Genomic DNA, 8,306 nt, shown 5'->3' on the forward strand with positions numbered 1-8,306 from the left:
ATCATTTTTTTTTTGTTTAAGGAAGAATGCATACCAATAAATTATTTCATTTGACAATTATTTCAGAAGACCTCTTAATTTTAAAGTACTCTGAGGAAAACGAAGATGGGTAGGCCTGAATTGTGACCTCAGTGAGCTCAAAGTTTGGTTAGTAGCAGAAATGATTTGTGCATTTACAAGATTAAACATGGGAGACTTTTAGGAAATAATCATAGATGTGTGGGAAAAGTCGCCTATAGGGACTTCATGGAAGAATTATTGTGAAAAAAATGTCCAAAATAGGGGAGTAATTAAGGAAAGAATGATACTTAAAAAAAAAAAAAAAAAAACCTACTGATAATCATGGAATAGTTTGCAACCATTGAAAAGAACGCTGGGCGGAATAAAATAGATGTTGGAGGCTGCCATTGACCGGGCATTGCTAACCGCAGCCGGGCGGTTAGTGGCAGCGGCGGGAGCCCCCGCTCCTGCTCTCACGCTGCCGACGCTTTAGGGGCTTCTCCGTGAGGGAGCAAGGGTGGAAGGCGGAAGGCGGAGGACGCGGGCCATTCCCGTCATGATTACCCAAGTTATGATAATCACGTAACAGCACTCACTGCTCCAGATGTCGTTTGACTAATCAGAAAAGTTTGTTCATGAAAAGAAAAAGCCATATGACCAGATCCATTTCTTTATTGAAGGGCTTGATGGATTGCCTTTACGCTGATTCATACCAAAGCTGTCCTTCTCAACCAAAGTAAGAAAGGATCCTGCATGAGTCAATCCCAGAATGCCATTTCTGCATCACCAGCAGGTGAAGAAAACCTCATGAATATCAATCACAGAGACTCAGAAATCATCACTGATGTCTGCTCCAATGAGGATCTACCTGAAGTTGAGCTGAAGAGTCTGCTAGAAAACCAAGACTGGAAACAGCCCACACAGCAGCACCAAAATGCATCTGATGCCCTCTCTCCTGTCCTTGCTGAAGAGACTTTCTGTTACATGATTCTAGGCACAGACAGGGTAGAGCAGATGACCAAAACTTACAATGACATCGATATGGTTACACATCTCCTGGCTGAGAGGGCTTGTGATCTGGAGCTAGCTGCTCGAATTGGACAAGCTCTCTTAAAGCAGAATCACATCTTGTCTGAACAGAATGAAGCCCTGGAGGAGCAATAGGGACAAGCCTTTGATCAAGCTGATCAGCTGCAGCATGACCTATCCAAGAAAGATGCATTTCCTTGAATTGTCTCCACTGCTTCTGAGGAGAGTGAAACTGATTCCAGCTGTTCTACGTCTCTTAGGTTCAATGAGTCATTTAGCTTATCTCAAGGTTTGCTGGAGCTGGACATGCTGCAAGAAAAGCTCAAAGAACTGGAAGAAGAGAACTTGGCTCTTCAATCCAAGGCTTGTACATAAAAACAGAAATGATTACCTTTGAAAACAAGGAACACCTTGTGAATGACTATGTTAAAGAACTTTGTGAAACAAATGCTCAGATGTCCAGATGACTGAAGAATTGTCAGAGAAGAATGATAAACTGATTTGATACCAAGAAGAGATATCCTCTCTCCTGTTTCAGATTGTAGATCTTCAGCACGAACTTAAAGAACATGTGATTGAGAAAGAAGAACTGAGACTTCACCTACAAGCTTCCAAAGATGCTCAAAGACGACTAACAATGGAGCCACATGAGTTACAGGACAGAAATATGGAGTATCTGGGAATGTTACATGAATCCTAAGAAGAAACAAAGGAACTTTGTATTGATCTAGCCCTGCTGCTCATCTCTACTTGTCTCAGGCATATGGGGCTTTTACTGGGGAATCTCTGGCAGCTGAGATTGAGGGAACCATGAGTAAAAAGTAAAGTTTGGATGAAGAATCTTGTCTCTTTAAACAAAAAGTCCAACAGAAATGGATATTTGATACAGTCAAGGCTGCCAATGACACACAGGCCACTCTGTCCCTTTCCCAACTATTACCCATCCCAGGCTCTAACCACTTAAGTGTCATCATGACAGCAAAACCTTATGAGTCTGGTTTACAGCAAGCAGAGGATGAAATAACTACTGAATCAGGGGAGCAACTTGGAAGAGGTTCCAGAGAACTCTCAGAAGATGGGGTCAACCAGGACCCTCTGGAGATAGCAATTTGGCTATGCTACACCACCTTGGTCTGCGTTGACAGAATTATTTAAGTGAGAAGCAGTTCTTTGCTGAAGAATGGGAGTGGAAGATCCAGGTTCTGGATAACCAGAAGGGGTTAGTGGTTGTGGCACCCGTGCAGATAGCCTTGCCTCTCTCTGCACCAACCAGTCATAGATCACAAACCTCAGAAGTGTCAGTTCTCTTTGAGGTTCTATGCCACAAAAATTGCAAACTGTCAAGCCCCCTGAGGGATCACAAACTGCACCATTGGCAGCACTTTGCTTAACCAAACGTGGGAACCATCCTTGATCCACTACCAGGTGTCATCACTAAAGGCTTTACCCAGTTGCCCAAGGGTACTATCTATCACCTCTCAGACTTAGAAGAGGATGAAGAGGAGGGTATCACTTTTCAGGTTCAGCAGCCTCTTCAAGTGGAATAGAAACTTGCAATATCCAAACTAGTAACAGGGATCTTCCTACAACCCATTTCTTCAGCAGGTGCAGCCTCAAACCCAGGAAAGTATCTATCATGCACACACTTGACATTCACATTCACCAACTGTAGGATATTGCATCCCTCTGACATCACTCAGGTCACCCCCAGCTCTGGGTTCCCTTCATTATCCTGTGGAAGTAGTAGTGGTAACATGCATCAGGCACAGTTGTGAATTCTCCTGCCATGTCTTATAGACTCAGCATTGGTGAATCCATCACCAACTGATGAGTAGCACCAGGAGCTTGGCCAAACTTCTACAAGAGTGAGGCATCTCCTCTAAAGTGTACCACATCCCCGTTTCAGAGAACTCCCTCCAGCCTCTCCCCAAAGCCCTGACTATTCCTTCCACTGCACCAACTTTACCATCTCACTCTTGCCCTTCTCCTTTGCCCTTTGAGCCTCGAGCATACCTCTTTGAAAAATTTTTGGCCTCCTGACCAGCTGAAACATTCCTCCAGGAGATGTATGGCTTGAGACCTTCCTGGAACTCTCCTGATGTTGGCCAGTTGAAGATGAATTTAGTGGAAAGGCTGAAGAGACTGGGGATAGCCAGAGTGGTCAAGACTGCTGATGCCCAGGAGAATGGAAGAAGCCAAGAGGCAGAAATTAGTCTTAAAAAAACAGACTCTACTGTTTATTTAAAATCAGGTAGCAGTTTACTAGCCAGGGTGAGGAGAAATCAGAGTCTTCCCATCATGATGGGTAACTATGGAACCCCAGTTTGCACATTCTCTCCCAAAATGGGTATCCTGAAGGAGGAATGAGGCCCAGCCGTTACTGACCTTTTGGTACAAATTAGCACATGAAGGATAGAAACTCACTGATACATGTGATCTGGTCTGACTTGACAGAAAAGGAGTGTTGCAGAAGTGTTGTGAATGTGGAAAGGGGAAACTGGAGGGATGGAAACTGAATTGAGATGAAGCCCCAGTGGACAAGGCCTGAAAACTGCAAGTATAAGTTAAAGGGCATGAGTGGAGACAGAAGAAAAATTTAATACTCTCCTTCAGTTGGGTTTTCTTGTTTTGAAAATAAGTGAATAGAAAGTAAATTCAGTAATATTGAAATATACTAGAAAAAAAAAGGATGTTGAAGAAAATATTTAAGAACTTGGAAAAGTGTTGATGAAATATTAAGTCAAAAGGCAGCTAACCAAATGTACAGTGTGGTACCATTTTTGAAAAAGGAATAAAAAAATAAATATTTTTACATTGGGGTGTTTGTATAAGGAAAGGAAAACATGTTTAACAAAATGTTAGCAATGCTTATCTCCTGGTGGTAAAATTATGAATGTTTGGTTTTTTTTTTCCTTAACTTTCTTTTTACTTATTCTTTTTTTTTTTTTTTTGCCTATTTATATTTCCCACAATAAAAATACATCATCAAAACTAAAAAAAAAAAAGAAAGAATGTTTAAATGAGGGTCTTAAAAAAGAGGAGAGAGATACAACAAATACAACTCTTCTAGAAGGAGCAAGTGGCAAGTGGAGGTGAAAATCACATTCAGGGAGTGGAAGTGGAGGTGGTGGCATAGGAGCTAGTGGGAAGAAGGAATAGAACTATGGCTAAAATAGACAACAGTGATTTATATCTTCAAATTTCTGGCCATTCCCTCTCTGTGGCCTTATTATAGAAGTAGGTATGAAGGACCACTTTGCTACACACTTTTAAGGGACATCATTAATTTGCATTCCATGGAAGTAGTGCCTCCTGGAGTTGTGCAACCTATAGCTCCATAAGCAAGGCTCTCTTCTTTATGGACCTTATGGTCCTTGATATTAAAAAAAAAAAAAAAAAAAAGTAAAGCCAGGAGAAATCAACTAGTTTATTATTTTAGACCAATAGAGGCCCAGGCTTCCACCAAGATGCATCATGAGCATCTGAGAGAGACAGGCTTGCCAGGTGGAGTTCTGGACTTTTATAACCTCCCTCTACCCCACTGCCAGGGCTGGCTACATAATTTGTGGAGTCTGCAGCAAAATGAACATGTGAGGTCCCTTGTTCAAAAAGCAGAAAAAAAGGCATCATTAAAGGTATTAAAATATGACACTTCTTTTATCTTCTGTGTTCTCTCTTAACTTATGGTATTTTTTATTTGCTCTTTAAGTTGTTGTAGTTAAGGAAAAATTTAAAATTTAAATTATTAGCATGAATTGTACCATTCAACTTTATATTGTACAGTGCAGTTTTAAATGCAAATATAAGAGCATTTAACTTGTATGAAGAATCACCGAAATTACACAATTTGTATTTTGTGGCTCATACATGCATATGTATTATGTTCTTACAAGAACAGTGGAAATGTGGCACAAAACTAACAGCTGTTTTTATTTTATTTCTTAATATGCAAATATTCTACTAACACTCTTTACCTTTGGCTTACTCATGACTAAGGAAAACCTGAAAGGAAAAGAACTATGGGTTGATTTATCATCCTTCTTCCTTTTATGGCATCATTTTCAGCATAAGTGGTTGGCTAATACAGAGAAGTAACAAGAACAAGAAGGGATATGATAGGGCTCCTTGGTCGGTCATGTTTCTCAGAATGCCACTGCCTTCTTTTTGTGTTTAAAACAAGTTCTGATTCGAATGGAAAGTGCAGCCTCTCAGCCCTCTGCTTCCTTAGCTGTAGACATAAACACACTTACCTTGTAATGGCTTGGACTTTCACTCTACTCTTATATGTCATGGGTCCACTGGAGTTCTGAGCTTATGGGGCATCAGCAATGCTATTAGTAAATGGGGTGACAAGGAAGGGCAGACTCATACACTGTGTGTATCTCCTCTGCCTGTGTGTCCCATCGGACTTTGCTTACAAAACACAAATTCAGAATCAAACCTAAAATTATTAAGAACTTCAGGATGGTAAAAACAGAGCATGAAACCAAATGTGGGACCCTTCTAAGCACAGGGCCCTGTATGACTACCCAGGTCACATACCTGTGAAGCCAACCATGCCCACTTCCACCAGAAAAGTTTCACGTGGGGTTCCACTTAGCACTTCATTTGAAAAAGGGTTTTATATACTATTTAAAATATTATTCTCGATTAAGAGACAAACTCAAATACCTATGGAGCTAGGAAAGAAATGGAAAGGAATCAGGCAGACTTTCTCAGCCTTTCTTTACCCCACTACTAGAGATGCAGGGGGCAAAAGGTTATTTCCATTACCTCTTACCTCTACCATAAGAAAAACTGCAACACATGTGCTGCTATAAATGGCAGCTGACCCTCAGCTTCAGTTTCAGGAGACACTGGGGATTGTCGGGGACTGTGGGAGATTGACGAGCTAATTCCTCTGTAGGAGCAACCATTGGATACCCAGGCCCAGAGGCTGGCTGCTATGGGGGAATGCACCCAGTGCTGCCAGGTGGTCCGAATTTTCTCTTGAAAATTTGCCCATTTTCCTATGGGAATGGACATGGAAAAAAAAAATTACTACTGATTTGAAAGAATTCCTTATATATTTTATACTTAAACTGTCCAATATGGTAACTGCTAGCCACAAATGGCTTTTGACTACTTGTAATGTAGCTGGTCCAGGTTCTCTTGAAACTGGAAATCAAAGTTCTTATGTGAACCAATTTTCCCAATGTTGTCAACAAATTAAATTGAATTTCTTGTATGGAAACTTAACAAACAATAACATAATAAAGGGGGACACCATAGTCAATGGGAAAAGATGAACTGCTTAGGAGATGGTGCTGGGAAAACTGACTTACCTCACAGAGAAAATAAAACTGAATCCCAATGGGACACCACATATAAAGGATATGAAAGCTAACACAGTAAAATTAATAGGACAAAATGTAGGAAAATATCTCTGTGACTTAGGCATGGGGAAGGACTTCTTTAACAAACTTCAGAAAAATCAGCCACAGGGTAAAATAACGGATGAATGTGATTACAACAAAGGTCACCATGAAAAAGCTAATAGAGCTATCACAAACAGGGAGAAGATATTTGCAATGCATAAACCAAAAAGAGATTTGTATATAGAACAGCTCTGTCCAATAGAAATAAAATGTAATGTACATATGTAATTTTAAATATTCTAGTAGCCACATTATAAAAGTAAATAGAAAGATAAAATTAATTTTAATAATATATTTCATTTGTGCCAAGAGTCAAAATATTATCACTTCAACATGGAATTCCTGTAAAAATTATTATTGAGGTATTTAGCATTATTTTTGTCATACTGTTTATAAAATCTGATGTGTATTTCACACCTACAGAATATCTCAATTCAGACCATCTATATTTCAAGGACTCAAAAGCCATATGTGACTAGTAATTAACATATTGGACAGTGTAAGTCTAGCATGTACAAGAAATTCTTTCAAATCAACAGTAATAATTTTTTAATGTACAGAGTCTCTTTTCAGAACAGATTATTAAAATCATTAGTAATTAGAAAAGAAATCAAATTAAATCTATCAGCGTGGAAAAATCACAAAGCTGGATAATGCTGAGAGCTGGTGGAGATGTAGGTATAAGGAGTCATCATTTACCAGTGGGAGGGTAGATTGATGCAGACATTATAAAGAGTGGTTTAGTCAAATTAAATGGGTGTATGGCTTCTGACATCATGACTAATTTTGCTCCTAGGTATTTATCCATAGGAAATTCTTACACAGTTCAGTCATTTATTAGTCTATTATCTGCCTCCCCCACTGAACTGCAAGTTTCATGACAGCAGGAATTGTGTTTTATTCATCTCTGTATCTTCAAAGTTGGGATCAGGGCTGGCACATGGTAGATGCTCAATAAATATGTATAGAATGAATGGGTTATGCCATAGTGATCACAGAAACCTAGTAAGCCACGTGTTATAAACGAAGGAAATGAAACTCAGAACAACCATCCCTTCAAGGTTACACATCCAGTCACAGGCAGAGTTGGCATCAGCACAAAGTCCCACAGCCCAGGCTGACTCCCAGGCACCATCCATTGACTATTTAATCATTACTCATTGAGCGTCTCATAGGGAAAGTCAGCATCTAAGGAACTGGAAAGAAGCAACTACATAACCACATTTCCAGAGTCTAAATTAGAACATACTTGAATATAGAAAGGGTCTGCTTGGTAAGGAGTCCCTCTAGCTTCTTTCATGTGTTCTTTGGTTGTGCTTTTTCTGAAAAGTTATTTTAAAAGAAAAAGAAAGAAAGGAAGTGTGAGGAAAGGGCAGGGCCAGAACAGAACTGAACAGAAGGGAAAGGAAAGGAAAGCTGTCTAACAGATTTAAGGCTTTTGTTCTACTACACACATTTGGCCATTCGGTACCAAAACAGACAGTCTCAAAGACAACCAATTCATAGCTTAATTTACAGCTTTAATGCTAAAAGGAGTTAACATTTACCCACTAGCTTACATGCATTTTTGGTTTTGTTTTTTGTTTTTGTTTTGTTGGTTTGTTTTTGTTTTTTCCTTTCCCCTTCTCTTGTAGCTTTGATGAGTTAAAATAATTTGGAGAGATTCTGAAAATCATTAGTTTTCATATCATCATTGCTTCAGTTTTCTTTGTTCTTTTTGGCCATCAATTCCTTGGTGGATTTCATCCTATTTGGGTATAAGCACCCACTCCACACCTGCTCCCCACCCTCTATTTCATGAATCAAACATTAACTAACTTTGTAGCAAAACAAATCCATCTGGAGATTGGCATTTCTATA

General features: G+C 39.5%; 1 pseudogene; it reads left to right on the forward strand.

Moving 5' to 3' along the window:
* Nucleotides 1–753: 753 nt before the first annotated feature.
* LOC119506337 lies at nucleotides 754–3,396 on the forward strand (annotated as a pseudogene).
* The last annotated feature ends 4,910 nt before the right edge of the window (nucleotides 3,397–8,306 follow it).

This window comes from Choloepus didactylus, chromosome 1 (assembly GCF_015220235.1).
Source record: "Choloepus didactylus isolate mChoDid1 chromosome 1, mChoDid1.pri, whole genome shotgun sequence".
Taxonomy (NCBI): domain Eukaryota; kingdom Metazoa; phylum Chordata; class Mammalia; order Pilosa; family Megalonychidae; genus Choloepus; species Choloepus didactylus.